Source organism: Erpetoichthys calabaricus, chromosome 8, assembly GCF_900747795.2.
Source record: "Erpetoichthys calabaricus chromosome 8, fErpCal1.3, whole genome shotgun sequence".
Taxonomy (NCBI): domain Eukaryota; kingdom Metazoa; phylum Chordata; class Cladistia; order Polypteriformes; family Polypteridae; genus Erpetoichthys; species Erpetoichthys calabaricus.
The window spans coordinates 120,785,967-120,807,319 of record NC_041401.2 but is presented as its reverse complement, the minus strand read 5'-3'; the positions used below and the strand labels follow the sequence as shown (position 1 = coordinate 120,807,319).

The 21,353-nt window shown below is 38.9% G+C and overlaps 1 protein-coding gene and 1 long non-coding RNA gene across 3 annotated transcripts in view; both read right to left on the bottom strand.

Annotated features, from left to right (window-relative positions):
• ssu72 (SSU72 homolog, RNA polymerase II CTD phosphatase) overlaps window positions 1-21,353 on the bottom strand; it is a 48,611-nt gene that overhangs the window by 4,061 nt on the left and 23,197 nt on the right. The gene's annotated exons all lie outside the window — the stretch shown is intronic.
• Window positions 472-21,351, bottom strand: LOC127528890 (uncharacterized). Of its 2 annotated transcripts, XR_007935501.1 has the most exons (3): window positions 13,181-21,351; window positions 4,097-12,538; window positions 472-4,045 (listed from the first exon to the last, which is right to left on the bottom strand). It is a non-coding gene; the product is annotated as an uncharacterized LOC127528890 (long non-coding RNA). The 2 variants fall into 2 exon arrangements; XR_007935500.1 differs by having other exon boundaries at window positions 472-12,538.

Below are 21,353 nucleotides of genomic sequence, written 5' to 3'. Positions count from 1 at the left end.
TTGGACTATTCTATATTGGCAAGAAAGTTGACACGGATGACATGCAGTGAATTATCAATCCGTGCAGCTCTGAAATCAGGACTCCTCTAAAATATGAATGTCTTTATTAAAACATACTTCTATATTATGAAAAATTATTTATTAAGGACTTTTTACAAAATGTTAACACAAAAACAAAATATATATAGTTTAAAACAATGAACACCACAATGGTATAAGCCAAATACAAATTGCCCTTAAGATTATTTTTTATTGCTTTCAGAAGTAAGGTCTTTCCACATTGGGAGCAGTGGCTAATTTCTCTGTGTAATTAACCTATATTTCAGGTAGGAAATTTTTATATAACTAGAGTTGTGCTTGAAAAATAATTCTTGTTTTAACACAAACTAAAAGGCCAACATTAGTGCAAAAGGAGATGAAACTCAAACTCCTAAGTCAGTTGCACAAATGACTAGGCTACCCATTTCAAACTTGCTTACCCAATTCAAGAAGGTGATGTCTGTCATGGTAGCAGTGTACTCAAGAGGTCAACCACAAGGAGCACTCACAAACATACAAACACAAACCCACTAATTTAGACATGCCAATCAACTTCTTGCTGAAGAAAAATACCCCTGAGGAAAACCTACACAGAAAGGGTGAGAATGGGAAAACTCAACTCAGATTGTTATTAAACCCCCTCATTCTGGAAATAATGAGAAGTTGCACCATTCCATTGGCCAGCATGCCACTCCTAACACCCTGGTCAACATTGACAAATAATTATTTAATTCTAATGGTAAACAGCATAAACTTATGAAGTTAAATAAAGGCGAGGAAGTTATCAAATTACATTTTACTAGCACAACAATGTACTACTTCTTCAGATGAATACTCACATTTATTGAATTACATGGATTAATAAACAGAACGACTGATTAAATCATCATCTCATCTAACAGCAGTCTGTAAACAAAATGAGCCACCGTGAATGTCACCACCCAACATTCAGGCCATCATACTCTGCTCTTCAATATTCACAATGAGCAATACCAATGGTGTGACTAAATAAAGTAACAGAAAATGTTACCGGCTAATAAGGATTTATATCATGGAGGAGTACAAAGGCACCCATCTTGGTAATAACACCAAAGATCCACCAATTAAGGTCACACATTTGCCATGTTGCACTACAATAGCATTCCATGCAGGGTTGGGTCCTCCCTTTTAGGAATACTCAAAAGAATCATTTTTTTCATTATTATGTTACTTACCCCATGCACTTTGCAGTGGTGACAGAGAAATTTTTTTAATCTCATGTTTTCATACAGTGTGGAGAAAAAGTCTTCTGAATTGAAGACCAATAAAGGGGAAGGAGAGGTAGTTCTTTAATTCAAAAAGGCAATCCAATGAAGCTTTAGATTTCTTGTTTATGTGTGTGTCGATAACTGCTGAGGAAGCAAGTACAACATCAATTCCAAAAATGTTGGGAAGCTGTGTAAAGTGTAAATAAACAAAATGTAATGATTTGAATATCTCATAAACCTGTATTTTATTCACAACAGAACATAGAAAACATATCAAATGTTGAAAGTGAAAATATTAGCTCATTTTGAAAAGTGATGGCAGCAACACATCTCAAAAAAAGTTGGGATGGTGGCAACAAAAGTAAGTGGTACTAAAAAGAAACCGCTGGAGGAACATTTTGCAACTAATTAGGTTAACTGGTAAAAGGTCAGAAACATTTTTGGGTATAAAGACAGCATCTTAGAGACAGTCTCAGAAGTAAAGATGGGTCTACAAATTGTGGACCAATTTCAGAACAATATTCCTCAGCATAAAATTGCAAAGACTTTAAATATCTCATCAACTACAGTACATAACATCACCAAAAGATTCAGCGAATCTGGAGAAATCTCTGTGCACAAGGGACAAGGCTGAAAAATCAATACTGGATTCCAGTGATCTTTGGGCTCTCAGGTGGCACTGCATTAAAAACAGGTCTGATTCTGTCATGGAAATCACTGCATGGACTCTGGAACACTTCTAGAAATTGTCTGCGAACACAGTTTGGAATGCCATCCACAATTACAGGTTTAAGCTCTGTCATGCAAAGAAGCCATATGTGAACATGACCCAGAAAAGCCATTGTCTTCTCTGGGCCAAAGCTTATTTAAAATAGACTGAGGCAAAGTGGAAAACTGCTCTGTGGTCAGACAAATCGATATTTGAAATTATTTTAGGAAAACATGGAGTGTGTTCTCTGGACTAAAGGGGAGAGGGACAATCAAGCTTGTTATCAGTGCAAAGTTCAAAAGCCTGCATCTCTGATGGTGTGGTGGTGCATTAGTGCCTATGGAATTGGCAGCCTGCACATCTGGAAAGGCACCATCAATGCTGAAAGATCTACAGCTTTTAGAACAAAACATGCTCCCATCCAGACATCTTTTTCAGGGAAGGCCTTGCATTTTTAAGCAAGACAATGCTAAACTGCATACTGCATCTATAACAGCAGCACGGCTTCATAGTAGAAGAGTACGGGTTCTGAATCGGCGTGCCTGCATTCCAGAATTTTCACCAGTTGAAAAAATTTGGCATATCATGAAATGAAAAATATGACACAGGAGGCCCAGAACTGTCCAGCAGCTAAAAACCTGTATCGGAAAAGAATTGAGACAACATTACTCTCCCGAAAGTCCAACAACTGGTCTCCACAGTTCCCAGATGTTAATGGACTTATTAAAAAAAAGAGGGAACGCTACACAGTGGTAAACATGGCCCGTTCCCAACTTTGAAACATGTTGCTGCCATCAAATTCAAAATGACCTTACTCTGTTCTTAAAGTGGTACATTTTCTCACTTTCAACATAGGATAGGTTTCCTGTGTTCTACTGTGAAGTATGGGTTTATGATATTTGAAAAACATTGCATTCTATTTACATTTTACACAGCATCACAACCTTTTTTGGAATGGGGGTGTATGTAACAGTATTTTTAGCATGCATGTTAAACTTCTGTTATGTCATTATGCTGTAAATGTGTATTTCGAGAGTTCCTGCCCCCATGGACATTTTTCATGGTTACCATTGTAAAACAATGGTCACTATTGCCTCCAAACTTTTCTTTCCATTCCACGAGATTAAAAATTTTTCCTGACCAGCACTACAAAGTAAGTGGGAGAAAGTAACACACAAAAAAAAAAAAAATCTTTGGGTGGAATATTCCTTTATGGATGACTAGTTCTATTACACATCTAAGACAGGCTAAAACTTAAGTAGTAAATTTAGCCTGTTTGCAATGCACCATCTATCATAATGTATTTTGTAATGCATGTAGTAATAAAATGCTTTGCATTTGGTATTCCAATAGAAGGAGGATCACAAATGTGTATTAATAAAATGCACTGCTATGAATGTTTGTGATGTGCCATCTGATGAAATGACACACACAGCACTCAGACGGACAGTTTTCTTTTTAGCAAGGTAGATAAGCTGATTTCTGTCTATCCAGGAGTTGCTCTCTGTTGGATGTACTCACTGAAGTGTGTCCAAGCAGTTGGTATGTTTGTTACATGCCATTAAGTACAGGATTCATAAACGCAGTGCTAATGTTTGTTATGTGCCATCTGTTCGATTAGAGACCAAGCAGACAGACACTTAGCCAACTGGAGTCCCACCTCAAACTCTGGGACTAAATGGCTTCAAGAACTGATGTAGGACTCGTGCAGTGTTCTTAATCTAATTAAAAATGCACATTACCCTGCCTCCTTACTCTTACGTGTCTTATTTTTTTTTTTTTTTGAGGATAGCAGAGCAGGTTACAAAAAGTGGAGAACCAATAGAGTGGAGGTATAAGCAGGAATGAAGAAAACAAACAAAAGAGTGGATTAGTAACCACTACACTCTATATGTATGACATGCTTCAACTTGGAGCATACCAAGAAATCACATAATAGCACAATATAAAAGAAATTCCCCTGCTCACAGGCAAAAGTAAACGGCCGATAATGGTGCAAGTCTTTGTTGCACTCTATTGCTTCCATTATCTGATATGGCTTCAAAATTGTCTCCCGAACCAGAAGAACAGCAGGTTAATCCAAAGATTTTGCTAAGAAAACGTCAAAAATGGTAAACTATCTCCAAATAAAGGGACTGGGCTGGATGCTCAGCTCTCAATATCAAATGATATCACAGGAGGCTGAAAAACACCAAAACAAGCAAAATAATTGAATTTAAGAAAGAAAGAAGTGGATCATGCAGGCAAATACATTCTATTATTCCAGTCCACACGACTGTGATAAATAATCCCAGTCTGAAAGTGACACACACATTAAATGGTTTGAAAAGGGGTTCTAAAAAGACCCTGAGAGAAAAAAAAAAAAAAAGTACCCCTGCATAAAGCAGCATGCAAGACAAAGGTCACCAACTGACAAATGTTTTTTTTTTTTTTTTTAAAGATTACTACATTTCAATACAATTTTCAATATTAACTATTGTCAGTCCTGTTGTAATCACTTAGCATCACATTAAAACTTTCAGCCTGCTCATTTAGGGGGTTCAACACATCCAACTACTGATTGTTGTCTTATACAGAATACAAGTTAGTGTCATCACATCCAACACTACATAATTCATCTGTTATATCATTTTGTGATGTTCAATCTCTGCAACTCTGTTCCGATCTGCCAAGGGCAGACACACTAATGAATACTGACACTTTGATGTTACCAAAGTTTGTGTTGCCACTTCACTCGTTCAGAGCCCTGAATTTGAAATGTAGCTTGGTCACTGTGTGGAATTTGCTTGTTCTCTGGTTTTCTTACTGAACTGCAAGGATGTGTGACTTAGACTGGTAGCACACAGTGCACTCTGAACCTGCACACAACGAATAAATGCTACACAAAAATACATTGAATTGAGCATACATGAGGGAGTGTGGGACTTGTGCATGAGTGTGCCGCCTTTTGATGGACTAACACCCAATTCCAGATTGATCTAGAGAATACAGCACTAGTTAACATCTTGCAAACTATGCTGCATTACTTAACTGCTCAGCTATGGCATCACAAGGTTTGCAGAGGTGTAGCTACCATATCTATGGAAATGACACAGGTGCAATAACATTGCAATGGAATCGAAGGAGATTTAAAAAATTTCATGGAAGTTTCATAAAAACATTTAATCTAAGCCAATTTTAAAGGAACTTTTTTCTTTTTAATCTTATAAATAGTATGTGACCTTTGTATCACACAGCACACATCAATTCTGTAGTCTAACTCATCTTCAGCCCTTCTTAGCATATCAAACCAATGGTTTGACACAGCAGCAATAATGCGTTCCTTCATTCATCAAGCAACAAAAATCTGGGAAAAAAATGTAGAGCATACTACATGCATTTTATACTTAACATGTTTAGGAATGATGTTAAGTCAGTGAAAGAAACCGCACAGGTACACATAAGATAAAAAGTGCTTGGTTCGTGGCATTGTGCTTTGCTGCTTGATGGGTTATAACTTTCTGCCTAGTTTTTCCTTTGTGATTCCACCTTTTTTGGCTTTAAGGGAAAACTACATATTAGCATGTACAAACCACCCATTTAATACAGGATTTCCTTTTCATAAAAGCAACAGCCTCCTTTAAAAAGGTAATCACTGATTATGTTTTTCAATTTATCCATTGCTTAAAATATAACCTAGCCATTACTGTTAAGAGTTAAACACAGGGATATGTAGGAAGATGAGCCTATGGTGTCCTGGAAGATGTATTACCTGTGGAGCAGACTGCCGTTTGAGAGACTTAAGGACTGTTTCTGTTAAATGAATGTCAGCAACACCAGTGCACCACAAGGAACATTCCCATCTCCTTCCTCTTCACTCATGACTATTCATATAACACTTGGTCATGTCACATGCATAAAGTCTCATCTGACTCTGCACTGATTGATAAGGGGATGAGACACAGTATAGGAGTTGGACTGAGAACTTTAGGTTTTTTCAGGTGCTGAAAGAACAGCTTGCAACCCATCAACAAAACCATGGAACTGGTTATTGATTTTCCCCAAAAGTGCCTCTACACTCAATCCCTGAAAGTGGATGTAGATATAGTACACTCGCACAAGTACTTGGGTGTCCACATCAATCGCCGGTTGGACTGGTCTCATAACACAGGAAGTATATAGGAAAGGGTAGGTGAGACTCTTTACTTGGGTGATTGCACTCCTTTAATGTGAGTGGTGACATCCTTTACATGTTCTATAAAGCTGTGATGACCAGTGTAATTTTCTATACTGCAGCATGCTGGGGTCACATTACTTGGAGAGGCACAATTAAACAAGCTAGGCTCTGTTATGTGATGTACTGTGGACCCACCTTGAGGTAGTTTAAAAAAAAAATAAAAATCTGAGTGCCATTATGAACATTGCTGCACAATCTCTTTCAGACACACTGAGGACTTCCAGCCATCCAATTATTCAGTAGAAGTGTGCTAAGAAACACTACTGGGGCTCCTTTATGCCAACGACAATAGTCCTGTATAATGCCTCACTGGATTGCCAAGTCAGTTTTTTCTTTTTAATTCTGGTATGTGCTCTGATCAATGTGGGAGTATACTTTATTTAATGAGCTTAGGTAAAATGCAAAGTTTCTCCTTGAAGACAAATATCTAATTATTCATTCGGTGCCTTTACCAAAATATTTCACCTCAACTTGGTGGGAAAGCAAGGAAGCAGGCAATTACTTTTTGGAAAGTTGTGGATATCGGGAACAAGACAATAATTTCAAGGCTTTGTTTTAAAATGACCAATTATTAAGAGCGTTACAGTTTTACATGGAGTAGGAACGGTGTGTTGGTTTTAATGCTATTTATAGGTAGTAGCATTAAATACTCTTATTTTACCTGCAATCACAGATGTATGTATCATTTTACATTTTCAGAAAAGTGAGTTTAGCAAAGCACTGTATATAACACAAGGTGAGCCAGAAAGAAATACCATATTTCAAACGTTTATTCTACAAAAAAGCTACAAGATAAAATAAATTTCATTATGACACAAGAAAGGGTATACAAAAGAGATTTTTTCATCGTATCTTATAAACGATGGCCTCTATGTGGTGGCCATAATTAGCAATACACTCTAAACACTTGCATGACTCATTCTGGCATCTCAAGAGGAATACTGGTGATTTTGTGGCGAATAGCATCCTTGAGGGCTTCAAGGTTTTCAGATCGGTATGTCTACACCTTTCACTTGAACATCCCCACAAGAAATTGCAGAGAGATATCACGCGAACGTGAAGGCCACCCAACTTTGCCGCACAAGGAGATCAGCTTCCCCAGAAACATCTCCTGCAAAACATGCATGCATCTCCGCGCTGTATTAACTGGTGCTCCATCCTGTTGAAACCAGGGATCCACCACATCCATTTCCACCAGTTGGGGCCAAAATAAGTTCTCTAGCATTTCAATGTAACGTTCTGAAGTAACGGTGACCGTTGCGCCTCCCACCTCAAAAAAGCAAGGGCCAACAATGCCAAATTCCGCAAACCAAACTGTAAAACACTCAACTGTCCAAGGGTCTCTGATGAAGTTCACGAGGGTTAGTTTCAGCCCAATGGCGAAAGTTATGCATATTTACGCAGCCATGCAAATGTCTTGTCGCTGCACATAACAATGGCATCTTGAACATTTTGCAGAATGTTCACTCAACTCTCTATGGCTCTCCCAGCGAGTTCCTGCACTACCATCATTTTGTATGGATAGAAATTAAAGGTCCTCATGCAAAATCCTCCTCAAAGATGTGTTGGAAAATGCCTAAGGCAGAAGCATGTTTGCGCGCTGAACGTCTAGGAGACTGCAAAATTGATGCCCTTACAGCTTGGATGTTTTCAGGTGTTCGCACTGTCCGAGTATGGCCTAGAGATTTTCTGTTCAATGTTGCACCAGTCTGTCTAAGCTTAGCCACCAACTGAAGAATTGTTTTCCCCAATTTGGAACATCACCGTTCGGAGAAATGCTGAAATGCGTTCAGAAGGTGCGCTGCAGTGATGGATTTGTTTTCCAAAAGCGTAAGCACGGTGTGCACTGGACCAAGGCATGTTGCCAACTGAAAACTAGAAGGGATTGCCTAGCAAAGGACCCCCAACCCACTCGACTGCCTCTACCTCAGGCAATGACCTTGAGAAATGTGGTACTTCATTTTGGCTCACCCTGTATATTATAACCATACCATTAAAAAAAACCCATAGTTTTTACATATGACAGAAGACAATCAATTCAATTGCATATTGCAGATACTTCGGAAACAAGTTTCCTAGTGGCTCCCTCAAAGTGGTAGTCCCCAGTGGGGCAATAAGGAAAAGAAAATGCTTGTTGAAATGGCCAAGATGACATCTTTTCACCTGATTAAACAGTTTTTAATATTGAAGTTATTTATAAAAAGCATATGTGGTTGCTTTGTATTTGAGAAGATGAAATACATGTTTAATGAATTTAATTTGCCTTTTATATTGATCAAAAAAAAAATAATGAAGGTAATCCTCAATTGCTTTTTTGTGGACTAAGCAGGAAAGCAATGACCACGTTTCTCCAAAAAATGCTGACTGGAAAGTCTTGTGAAATTCCCTGGAAATACACACAAATTTAACAGTACCGCTAACATATTGTACAGGCAAAAGCCATTATAGTAAGACTGGAAGAAAATTAAGTCGCTACAACATTCAACGAGGAAGTCTTGCCTTAAGAACTTTTCATTCCACATATTCATTAAGTCTGCTCCCTTAATTGCATCCATCTTCCCTTCAAATTGAAGATTAAACAGCAGGCCTCAATGCAAATTACAATTTATCTGAAAAAGGAGATGCTTATTCAGTTCCATTCGTGCCCATGTACTCACCAGGCAGCTGTTTTGATAATAGCCAGTATTCAACATAGCCTTTACAAGTAAGCTGGTGGAAACTCATCTGCTCTTGTGACATTTGCTACCATTCCTTTGAAACATGAAAGTGGAGAAAAACTTCAACTTGACCGTTAAAAAAAAAAGAAAAAAAAAAAAAAAAGAAAGAAAGACAGTAATTAACCCAAGCAAGGCTCAGCAATCCAGCCAATGGCAGGAATTGAGAATAAAAATACAGTTGGGGATATGCATTGGGACCAAGGATAAGAACCACTGCATACCAGCTAGTGTGAGCTAAACCAAGTAGCTGTAAAGCCTCATCTATTAGCAGTTTAAAATATCCAGCTGTATCAGTTACATTGGGAATTCACAACAAAATTCCTAGATAACTTAATTTGTTGAAATCAGTAAGAAATGGCAGCCAAGACAGAAGAGGATTTGAGCAAATGTTATGCTACACAATAACATCTAAGGCTTGTACCTAGTTTAGTTACTTATCACGTTTTATAATTCTATGATAATGCATTCTACTGAACTTTCACCATAATTATTTTTTGATATTTATGTATAGATTTTATATTCCTATTAAATGCTGAGTTCTGAAGCATTGCAACTATGGATTTCACTACATATTGTAATGTATGTATAATTTGAGGCGAATAAAAACCTACTTTAATATATTTCCTTCCTTTACAACAAAAGGGACAGTACCAATGCACATCAATAATTCTCCGGAGCTTCAACCCTGTTAGAATCCTTTTGGAACTGGGTCCTGGTGACTTTAGCCATTTTATTTTCTAAAACCACTACAACACAACCATCCTACTGAAGTGCTAGAATAAGCATCTGCTACTTCTATCGAAACACCCTAGAAAAGGTACCAAATGCATATTACTCTGTGATAAGTATTTAATTGCAGTTCAGATGGAGTGGAACAGTGTGAGGTTTTTATGGTGGCTGGAGTGCCAATTCTGCCACCAACCCCCAAGTTTTTCCCTGTAGGTTGGAGGGCCTACATGCAGGAGAGGATGCAGATTAACGTCATACCCAGGACAGAGCAATTGCAGGTTAAGGGCCTTGTTCAAGGGCCCAACAGAGTCCCTTTTGGCATTTACAGGATACGAACCAGCAACCTTCAGGTGTACTGGGGCTAGTGTAGAGTACAATGAACATTATACATGTCTGAGTGGGAGTAACAGAGAGGTTTGTCGTGTGATGGGTGCGGCAATGCACTGTATCAGCGCGTGCTGCTAACCTCTCTCTCTTTCTCTTACTCCCACTCAAAAAAGTGGAGTACAATTAACATTATACACTACACTAGCCCAAGTACACATGTGCATGCAATGGTGCCCTACAAAGAATTAGCACTGCAGGATTATGTCACGCCTTCGGCTTCATCCTACAAAGACAGGCTGCAATTAAATTGGTTTAAAGAAAAAATAAAATTTAATGGACAACCTACTATGCTTCTGGTCCTAGATGTAGGCCATGCTCCATTCTTTTACATATGGTCATTTATATCTCATTCAAACACAATCTTTAGCCATCTTTACTCTTGTGCTTCCCAAGCACTTTCACTTGTTCAAATGGAAAATACCTATTTCTTAAATGGCTCTATTGTAAAATCTGTTACATCTCCAAAGACAATCACAACATTGGTATTTGTTGCAAGAAAAGCTAAATTACAAAATGAAACTTACAATTGATAGTTTTTAAATTTATCAAGACTGTGGTTAAAGCAGCATATTATTAAATAGTTTGTCAATATAGCGCTATTACAGAAATGTATTGTCTGCCTTTTAAGACAAGTTTCAAGAATTACCATCCTAGCCCAAGATTCAACTTTCAGAACTTTGAAAGCATTTCCAGGAGTGTCAAAGGTTATCAGATGTAAATTCTAATCTCTAACCATAATCTGTATTCAGTTGGCTTGTCTAAATTTTCGACATTTATGGCTGTATAATTATGGCTGATTTCTTTTACAATTTTATTACTTGCAAGCTGCCACAATTCAGTAAGATAAGCAGTCCCTCTGCCACCTTCTATAACAAAGCAAACTACCAGTCAGTCAACATATACTTGTAATTTATTGAAACTTACCTTCCACAATCTGAACTCTGCACAGGTACTCAACAGCTTCAAAAACAAGTGACACTGAGAAGGCTCTCGGCACCTTCTGTTTCCATTAAAAGTATTTCTCAGTAGGGCATAACAGTGTAAATTACATGGAGAAAAAAGGTTACCCAAAAATAAAAAAAAAAGATGCCAAATGCCTTAACACAGTGAGCATCTGGCAATCCATAACAAAACAGATGTGGATTTTACATTCTGGCAAAAATCAGTTAAACCAACCCAGAGTGTGAATACAGAAGTGTTACTCTACTACAGAGAGCAGAACAGGATTGGCGCCTTTCCATATTGTTTACAATGATGTCTTTCACACTAGATGGCAGCCAAATGACTCATTAATGGAAAAGATCAATGTTTGACATATGGGCTACACTTACAAGCCTACCAGGGCAAGTGAGCATACAGTAATCCCTCGCTATATCGCGCTTCGCAGCTTCACTCCATCGCGGATTTTATATGTAAGCATATTTAAATATATATCGCGGGTTTTTGCGGACAATGGGTCTTTTAATTTCTGGTATATGCTTCCTCAGTTGGTTTGCCCAGTTGATTTCATACAAGGGACGCTATTGGCAGATGGCTGAGAAGCTACCCGGCTTACTTTTCTGTCTCTCTTGCGCTGACTTTCTCTGATCCTGACGTAGGGGGATTGAGCAGGGGGGCTGTTCGCACACCTAGACGAGAAGGACGCTCGTCTAAAAATACTGGAAGATTATCTTCACGTTGCTATCTTTTGTGCAGCTGCTTCCTCAAAAGGACATGCTGCACGGTGCTTCGCATACTTAAAAGCTCGAAGGGCACGTATTGATTTTTGACTGAAAAACAAACTCTGTCTGTCTCTGTCTCTCTCTCTCTCTCCCTGCTCCTGACGGAGGGGGTGAGAGCTGCCACCTTCAACAGCTTTGTGCTGCGGTGCTTTGCATACTTAAAAGCAAACAGCCCTATTGATTTGTTTGCTTTCCTCTGTCTTTCTGACAGACTCTGCTCCTGACGCGCACTCCTTTGAAGAGGAAAATATGTTTGCATTCTTTTAATTGTGAGACGGAACTGTCATCTCTGTCTTGTCATGGAGCACAGTTTAAACTTTTGAAAATGAGACAAATGTTTGTTTGCAGTGTTTGAATAACGTTCCTGTCTCCCTACAACCTCCCGTGTTTCTGCGCATATCTGTGACCCAAGCATGACAATATAAAAATAACCATATAAATATATGGTTTCTACTTCGCGGATTTTCTTATTTCACGGGTGGCTCTGGAACGCAACCCCCGCGATGGAGGAGGGATTACTGTATACCAAACCATTTTAATATCCGCTGCTTGAACAAGTAAGCTAAACACTCGCTTTCCTCAAAGAAATTAAAAAAAAAATTACGACATACCTTATTACACACCTTATTCCTTCTTGTCTATATTAATCCATGGAGACCAAGTGCTGGCATAATTTTCTCAATACTGTTTTCAGTAGTTCAAAAATTTTCAGAAGTAGCATTGCAATTTACATGGAGAGCAACCAATTTAGGCACATCTGTAACAAACAAATACTGGTTGCTCTATAGCACTGGTGTCAAACTCCAGGCCTGGAGGGCCGTAGTGGCTGCAGGTTTTCATTCTAACCCATTTTCCTTATCAGCGACCAGTTTCTACTGCTAATTCACTTTTTTCCCCTTTATTTTAACAGCCATGTTAGAAGGATTCAGTCCTCTGAATTGGTTTGTTTCCTCATTAAATGACAGCCAAACAGAAATGAGATGTGAAATGAGCCAACAGATGACCAGCTTAAACTGGGGCTTCAAACTCCAACCAGTTTCTTAATGAGAAGCCGATGCTTGCTGTTAATTAAACCAGTTATTTAATTCCACGGCTTGTTGCTGCTCTTGTTCTGCAATAGCAGACATTTCCAAAACTGTTGATTTTCTGTTTTTTTATAAGAACATCGTCAAAGTGTTTTGGTATGTTGAGAGATCAACCTTACTGAGACCATCACCTTTATTTTCAGATAGTGTGTGATGTGGTGGTTTGTTTTGTGTCTCATTATTGTTTGGCTGCTAATTAAGGAAAAAGACAACTAAAGGGCCTCAGTCAAGTTAATTAAAAGAATTAGCTGCAAAAATTGGTCACTAATTAAGAAGATGGTTAGAATGAAAACCTGCAGCCACTGCGGCCCTCTAGGACTGAAGTTCGACGCCCCTGCTCTATAGCATTGTATACCTTGAAATCCAATAATGAAAACCTGTTCCAAACCCCCCCCCCCCCCCCCCCCCCCTGCATGGAAGAGTGAGGACTGCTAAAATGTGACATGGTTGACATTTCAAAAACAGACCTTTTGGGGGAAATAATGCCAAACCTGATCTTCCCTACATATTAGATATTTTGATACATTAGCACTTTGCAGAAAAGCTGAAGAAAATCCAAGCAAGAAATACTAAAATGGTCTGGTGCAAAGACAAAGTCTGGTATTGAGCCTAAATGTCAAGAGTGTGATATTTAACTCAAGCATGTCAGAATTAAAGTCAAATGTGTTTGCATAACTTCATGTAACCTCCGGCACCTTCATTAGAGCCAGTTCTGTTCAAAATAAACATCAGCACTATGGATTGTGAAAATGGTTTTGTCTTGTAATTAGACTTAACGGTTGAATATCTATCCTGAGGTAGAATATTCAACAAGTCTAAAACAGAACTGTTCAACAAAGGGTTGCTATGCTGCTCTCTGGCCAAGTAATATATTAGATTTCAGAGAAGCAGGAGGCCCAGTAAAAACCCAAACCTGGCTGGATGCAGATTTTTAATCTTTACAATTTAAAAAAAAGTCAAAGGAGACCAGGGCATTATTCAGTTGTGCACAGCCTTAATGCTAAATACCCAAGTAAACTTTAGAGGCAAATGCAGCAACAGGTAATTTCATGAATGTTTTAATCAGAGTTCAATCAGTCACTTGAATGAAATACTTGTGTTGTTTAAAATATATATATATAAGCCACTTAGAACCTAGAAGCTACTCTTAAAGACCACGTATAAAGATTGACAATTAACCCTTTGACAGGCACATTTTACAGTACAGCTGTAAACAAAATGCAGTGGAAGTGAAGGTAATACTATGCCTTCAAGTGTACAAACACACAATGTGGTTGAATGAGGACTACGTCCTCACTGCAGTTAGCCCAGGAAGTCCTTAACAAATCAACCAAACTAGAAGACAACTTGACATTTTACTGAAACTGGTCTTAAGATCACGGCAATGAGCCAATGAAGCTTAACTATAATGAACCTAAGCAACTCATAAAACACCAGCTTTGTTTCCAGACAGCCTTACTAATGACGTATAGTGTACTAACACATTTGAAATATAACCCTGCAGAAGAGGAAGAAATAAAACTGCTACTTTTGCAGAGAAATACTAAAAAAAGTGAAAATTACGATTTTTCTGGCTTAACATAGCCCAGAACATTTTCCCCAAATTCCTGGGAGGTCAATGGATAGGGTTACTAGAAATCATGCCAGGGTATACTTTGAAAAAGTCTAAACACAAAAACTAAACACATTCTCAGTTTTTAAAAAGCATTACCAAGACAGGATGACTAAGCGGAATAAACCTGGGGATGCAATCAACATAAGCACAAGAGAAATTGGCTCATCAAAAAGTGGTCTTAGTTTCTAATACTGTTGCAGTCAACAGAATTGGTCCATTAGAAAACCAAGAATAAGAGGACAGGCTTCCACTGCCCAGTCTAGTGCAGCATCCACAAGTACTATACACAAACCTACAAATGTCAAATACATAACATGATGAGAGTTTCATTTGTCTTGGTCATGTCCTCTCAGTCCTTGGAAGCATTTTCCACACAATAGCCTTGATTTTGGGGAACAGCCACAAATCATAAGGGGCTCAGTCAGACATCTAAAAGGTTGACCCCATAGGCACCAATGAAGAGAATTGTCTTGGTGGCTCAATGAGCAAGAGTGCTGTCAGGAAGAAGACAACCAGTTGCTCAACTTGCACTTGGGGCAACATCTGAGATTTTGAAAAACATCACCCAAACATTTTTGTATATACGCCCAAAACTGGGTAAAACACTTCAGGACAGCTTTAAATTGTTGTGTGGTCGCCAAGAATCTTCCAGTTTCATGAAGCTTTCTGCCCCAATGATCCAGATAAAAATGGGGCAGAGCACTTGTTCATACTCATTGGGGGGTGGGGGGTGTGTGTGGCTAGAGAGAGATTCACTCACGAGCAAGCACCACATTCATTTGTTGTCTCCATGATGGCCTTTAACTCTGAAAATTTCAGACAGATTTTGTGAACAGCAGAATAAGATTCCAGAGGAGACTGAAAACATCCCATAGGGAACAAAGTCAAAAGTCCATATGAATAGACCTTTTTAAACTCTCATCATAAATAAATCCACCGGTAAACAATACTGGGCCACAAAAAATTCACTGCCATTGACAATGACATTTCTGTTGGTATTTGGGTAAAACAAAAATGGCAACTCTTACATTAATCTGGAAGTGAATGAGCAGTTATCACTGCGCCTGTTCCTATGCAGGATACCTTACTAAACAAATCAAAAACAAAACTGAAATCTAAGTACACGTAAAATTCTAGTTCAGACAGAAATCACATTCATTCTTGAAAGCATGTTAAAACACACCTTAGATGCACAGTGCTGCAAGTATGAGGCTAAAGCAGCAGCTCCAGAAGTTGTGCAGGTACCAGGAATACATAGCATAATTAACTCTTTTAGGGCGGATGTCGACTTCTGTCGACAGGAGGGGTTGAAGGCGAATGTCGACAAAAGTCAACATCCTGGGATAGAGGGCGACAATCAGCTGTTAATGGCGACAAATCTCACTGTCACGTCACAGGCATTCCCTCTGTGCTTGGAGGAATGTTAGACTCGGCAAATAATCCTTGCGTGTGCGTGAGTTGCGAAATGTAAACAATGGCAAGATGGCATCGACATGTGACAAGGGAGCGAAGCGAGTGCAGAAAAGAAAACACTCGGCAGACGATGTTTTGCGCATTATCGCGGAGTCAGACTCTTGATTTGTCAGAATTGGATTTTATTGGCAGTGATCAGGAGATCAAGCAAGAGAGTGAAAAGCCGGCATCAGCTGATCAGACACCAGCCGATGCCGCGCCAGCGGATCTGCTGCCAGTTGAGTGCCTTCGCGCAGCCGATGCATCTACGGCAAGGTTCGCATGGGATAAATACACAGACATTGATCCGTTGAGAGCTGATCTGGCTACCGGAGTTTACAAGACGGCATGGCTTGCTGTTGGACACGACAGATCACCAGCTGCTGTACTTCAGGCTGCTCTCTCCTGATGCTGCTTTTCAGCTACTGTCAGACGAGACAAACAAGTAGGCAGAGAATTTTTTTGAATCGTGGGCTGCGTTTGCATCGCATTCTCGTTTTTCAAAGTGGAAACCCACAACAAAAGACGAGATGAAGCGCACTGTGGCATTACAAATAGAGATGGGACAGAACTGGTGATATAACTTCAGGGAGCATGTTTTGTCCCCTGGTGGCTTTGGACAGGTTATGCAGCGTGGTGATAGGTACGTGCTGCTGCAAAGTTTTATTCACTTCTGTAATAAACAGAACCAAATCCCATGGGGTGAGCCAGGCTATAATGCCATACATAAAGTTCATAAAGTTTCAGAAGATGAAAAGAGGTGACAATACGGTTTTCATGCAGGCAGAAAACTTGGTGGCAGTGGCATGGCACGATGGCAAATGGGTGACTTGTCTCTCTACAGTACACACTAACAATATATGTGAGAAAGTGCAGCAACAGACAATTGAAAAATAGGCACCAAAGCAACACATATTGTAAGGAGTGCAATGAGGCAATGACTGAAATTGGCTGCTTTGAGCGAGATCAGACTTTGCAGGACTTTGCTGTGTAAAATGTATGTGATATGTATGTGAAATCATAGAGTATGCAGGCTCATACAAAATGCAAGACAGTAATATTTGTCAAAAGTAAATATTTTTTGTTGATTTGATATGTTAAACAATTGCTTTGTGTTTTTTTAAAAAATGTTAGTTTTTGGAAAAATATTCAGCCCTAGGAGGAAAAAAAAAAAAAAATTAGCCCTAAAAGAGTTAAGTTAACCTTTTTTTGGTTAACAATATTTTGTCATCATTTAACTCAGTGGGAATCCCAGTCAATTTTACTGAATCAGCCCGCAATCTAGGAGTTATCTTTGACTCTAGCATGTCATTTAAAGCGCATATTACAAAGTTGTCCAAAACATGTTTCTTCCATCTTAAAAATGTTAGGAAATTAAGGCGCTTTTTAAATAAACAGGATTCTGAGAAACTAATTCATGCATTTATCTCTAGTAGGATTGACTACTGCAATGCGGTGTTCACTGGATGTTCAAACTGTTCTTTATACAGCCTCCAGTTAATCCAAAATGCGGCTGCGAGAATTATTACAAGAACAAGAAAATACGAACACATAACTCCAGTTCTTAAATCCTTACACTGGCTCCCGCTTAAGTTTAGGGCAGATTTCAAAATCCTTCTTTTAACATATAAAGCATTAAATGGTCGAGGTCCAGCTTACTTGTCTGAACTTATCATGACTTACAAACCAGAGCGCACATTAAGATCTCAAGATGCCGGTCTGCTTATGATTTCAAGGATTAATAAAATAACAGTGGGAGGTCGAGCTTTTAGGTACAGGGCCCCTAAACTGTGGAATGGTCTGCCTGCTACTATAAGAGATGCCCCTTCGGTCTCAGCTTTTAAATCCCGGCTGAAGACTCACTACTTCAGTTTAGCATATCCTGACTAGAGCTGCTGATTAACTGTACAGACTGCTTCTCTGTTGTTAGTCATTAGCACTTAAACATAAGTAACATGACAGTTATAATTATATACTAACCCTCACTTATTCTGTTTTTCTTCTTGGTACTCAAATGTGGCACTTGGTGCCATGGCCCACCTGCCAAGTTGTTTTGCCTGCCTAAGGAAAAGTCATCCCAGATGGAGGATTGCAGGAATCGTGGGAGAGAGGGGTCCTTTCATCGGATTGGCTGGCCCAGCACTGTTTCAGCTGTGGAATGACCAAATGGGGGAGGCAGCTTGAAGGATGAGGTCTCCAGGACTCTACACAAATCCAAATCTTATTATGGGATATATCATCTACTGTTAAATTCTGCTCTGTACTTCTAAAATTTATATTTTTTATTTCTTACTATATTGAGAAATTGTTCTGTTCTGTGTACTGTACTGTATTGACCCCCTTCTTTTGACACCCACTGCACGCCCTATCTACCTGGAAAGGGGTCTCTCTTTGAACTGCCTTTCCCAAGGTTTCTTCCATTTTTCCCTACTAGGTTTTTTTGGGAGTTTTTCCTTGTCTTCTTAGAGAGTCAAGGCTGAGGGGCTGTCAAGAGGCAGGGCCTGTTAAAGCCCATTGCGGCACTTCCTGTGTGATTTTGGGCTATACAAAAATAAACTATTGTATTGTATTGTATTTTTGTCCTAAACAAAGGGAGCTATGCTAAGGCATACCCAAGGATGTCAAAATTTATATACCTTGATCAAACAGGTCAGGACAGCTTTCAGACACTAGCAGAAATTTAAAAACTGTGTCCAAGGCATACACTTGCATATTAGATGGACTCCCCACACTCAGTTATACAACCACAATATATGGCAGCAGTTTAACATCTTTTCCTCCATGGATTCCCAATGTACCACGAGGATGTGAAGCCCCACTACAAAAGCCATAATTACCATTTTGTACTTTTGCTAGTCTTTTGCACTTCCTTGAAATTTAAAATTAACAAAAGCATGCTTGCTACCAATGCCATTACACTGCCTGCATTTTTTTTAAACAATATAAAACAGGCCAATTAAACTGCTTGCTTTTACTAAAGTTTTTAAAAACTAGTGCTTGAATTCCCTAATCTACTATATAATAATAATAATAACTTTTGTCCAGTCTCTCTGAGCAATGTTGTAACAAAAGAGGAAGTTTGAGCTTGAGAAGGATGAGGAGGAGGAGTAAAGGTAAAGGCGCATGGGTCATGCTGAAAGAGGCGCTTCCAAAGGTGGAAATAATAAAACTGGACAGAAGGCAGGAAAGGCATTTTGAAAGTAGAGTGTGAGAAGCAGGCTTTACGGGAATGTGCGGGTGAAAAGACATACAAACACATGCTAAAAACACACACAGGGCAGAAGATAGAACATTTAAAAAAAAAAAACTGCCATTACAGTGGTGCTTAGCTAGTATAACAAAACAAGTAGGCTTTTTGGATAAATGACCATTACCAAAACAATTTGACACCACAGAAAAAAGTTGCTTATGACTAATTCAGCTTCAGCTTAAAATGAACAACATGGATTAAGTATTTCTGAGAAAGAATACTTGTATCAATCAGTTTAAACCTAATACTATGAATTTGACACTACAGACTTTCATAAATACAGAAGTTATATCATTATCCTCTGAATTCAGCATTTAGTCATTTCCAACTGGCCACAGCCATATTTTAACACAAATGGAAATATGTTTTCTATTTACATAAAACTGACAGAAAAAAAAGCATGTAATGCTATAACAGTGCTCAGAAAAGTCACAAAAGTGTAGCCAGACTTGAAGCCTATGCTGCTTTAAAAAATTACCACAGTACAAGCAGTAAAGTAGACCCAACAATTCCGTCATAAAACTCAAATGTTTGCCATCACACTAAAACACAAATATACGAGACCACTAACCCCAAACTGCTGTCAGTATGTGTGGAGTCCATCCAATCTCTATTGGGAGTTGTGGATAATGGAGACAAATTTTACTGCCAGGTGCAAGTGTAACACAGATAAATTATACAGCACAGATACAATCTATATATGACGGACATAAAAGGGGGCCTTTGAGAAAACAGTTATTGCTGGCAGTATAGAACATTTAGAATATTGATGAAGCAGGCTGAATTCAAAAAGATCCCTGAGGCCTCAAGTTTTAGATCCCTGCTGTAAAGTTTGAGTATTTTGTTGCTATTTCATAATTATTGCCGGTCACCTTGTGGCACTCCTGTAACGTGTTTGGGCTGAGAACCACTGGTATACAGCAAGTGTGAACTCCAGCTTAGTTTATGAATGCCATGCTTGTTCTCCACCTCAAGCTCAAAATTACTGGTTTATGGTTTTATTTTAAATATTGGCAAAACTGTTGGAAATAATTACATAAAAACTATCTTTAGATATCTTTGCATTTTACGGCCAAAGACACCTCCATCTATACCAGATTAGTTACATGACGCCCTAACTCCACAATCTTGACGAAAAGCTAAGAAAAAGTAGGAGCAGGCACAATGGAGTGGTTGGGATGGAGACAAAACATAACCATAAAATGTTATCTAGAAACCAAAACCCTAGAAAACTGAGTTTACGGGGGGTGGGGATTTGGAGTGGGACATTACACAACGCTTGTCAGAATTTATTTTACAAATAAAGCTTTACGACAAACCACATCTGTAATCCTCTCACTTCCACCACTTCAGTTAATGTAAAGTATTTTTACCCACTGGGAACAACGATGTGTGGTATATTCTAAAGAACTCATAAAACCATTATTGTAATTACATGCAAACAGTGTTAAAAATAGCACCCATTTTGGTTTATACAGATCTAATTTGATACTGCCAAATTATGTAAGCAGTGTAATTATTGCCATAAGCAAATATTCCGAGATTTCAAGTTAAGCCAAAATAGGTACTACCTCAACTGAATATTGCATAAAAATAAAATGAGGTAGTCAAAGGGTTAAGAGAACAGCTGCATTTCTGAACGATGCCTTCCAAGAGGTCATTTGGGTTCCATGCTGGTACCTACTCTAACAAAGATCTGTCACTTAATCTAAAGCTCAACTGTTTAAAACCTTAATGCTGGCAACTCTATGCCTCTGACAGGCATTTCAGATTCTAATAAAACTGCACAGAAAGCAATCTCTTCCATACAAAAAAATGCACACAATGAGAGAATTCCTCATCTAGTGCTAAACATTCCCATGCCTGGTTGGGCGACTCTGGGCAGTGCAGAGTTCAAGGGAACCTTAAACTTGGATCATAAAAACAAATGTTGACACCTTCCAAAAAAACCCACACATACTCTGGATGTGACTGCTAACTATCTTCTCTAACCTGTACCTCTGAAGGGCTCACCTCTCCTGTATATGGACATCAGGCCTGGTGACATCAAGGCAGAATCTCACCCAAGTGACAAATTTTATCACACAGGTATACTTCAAAATGAGCAGGCAGAGTGGATGCCAGCATGCCCCATCCCCTCCCCAAACCCTAATTTTTGTTTATACACCACTCTCTCCTGCCTGCGG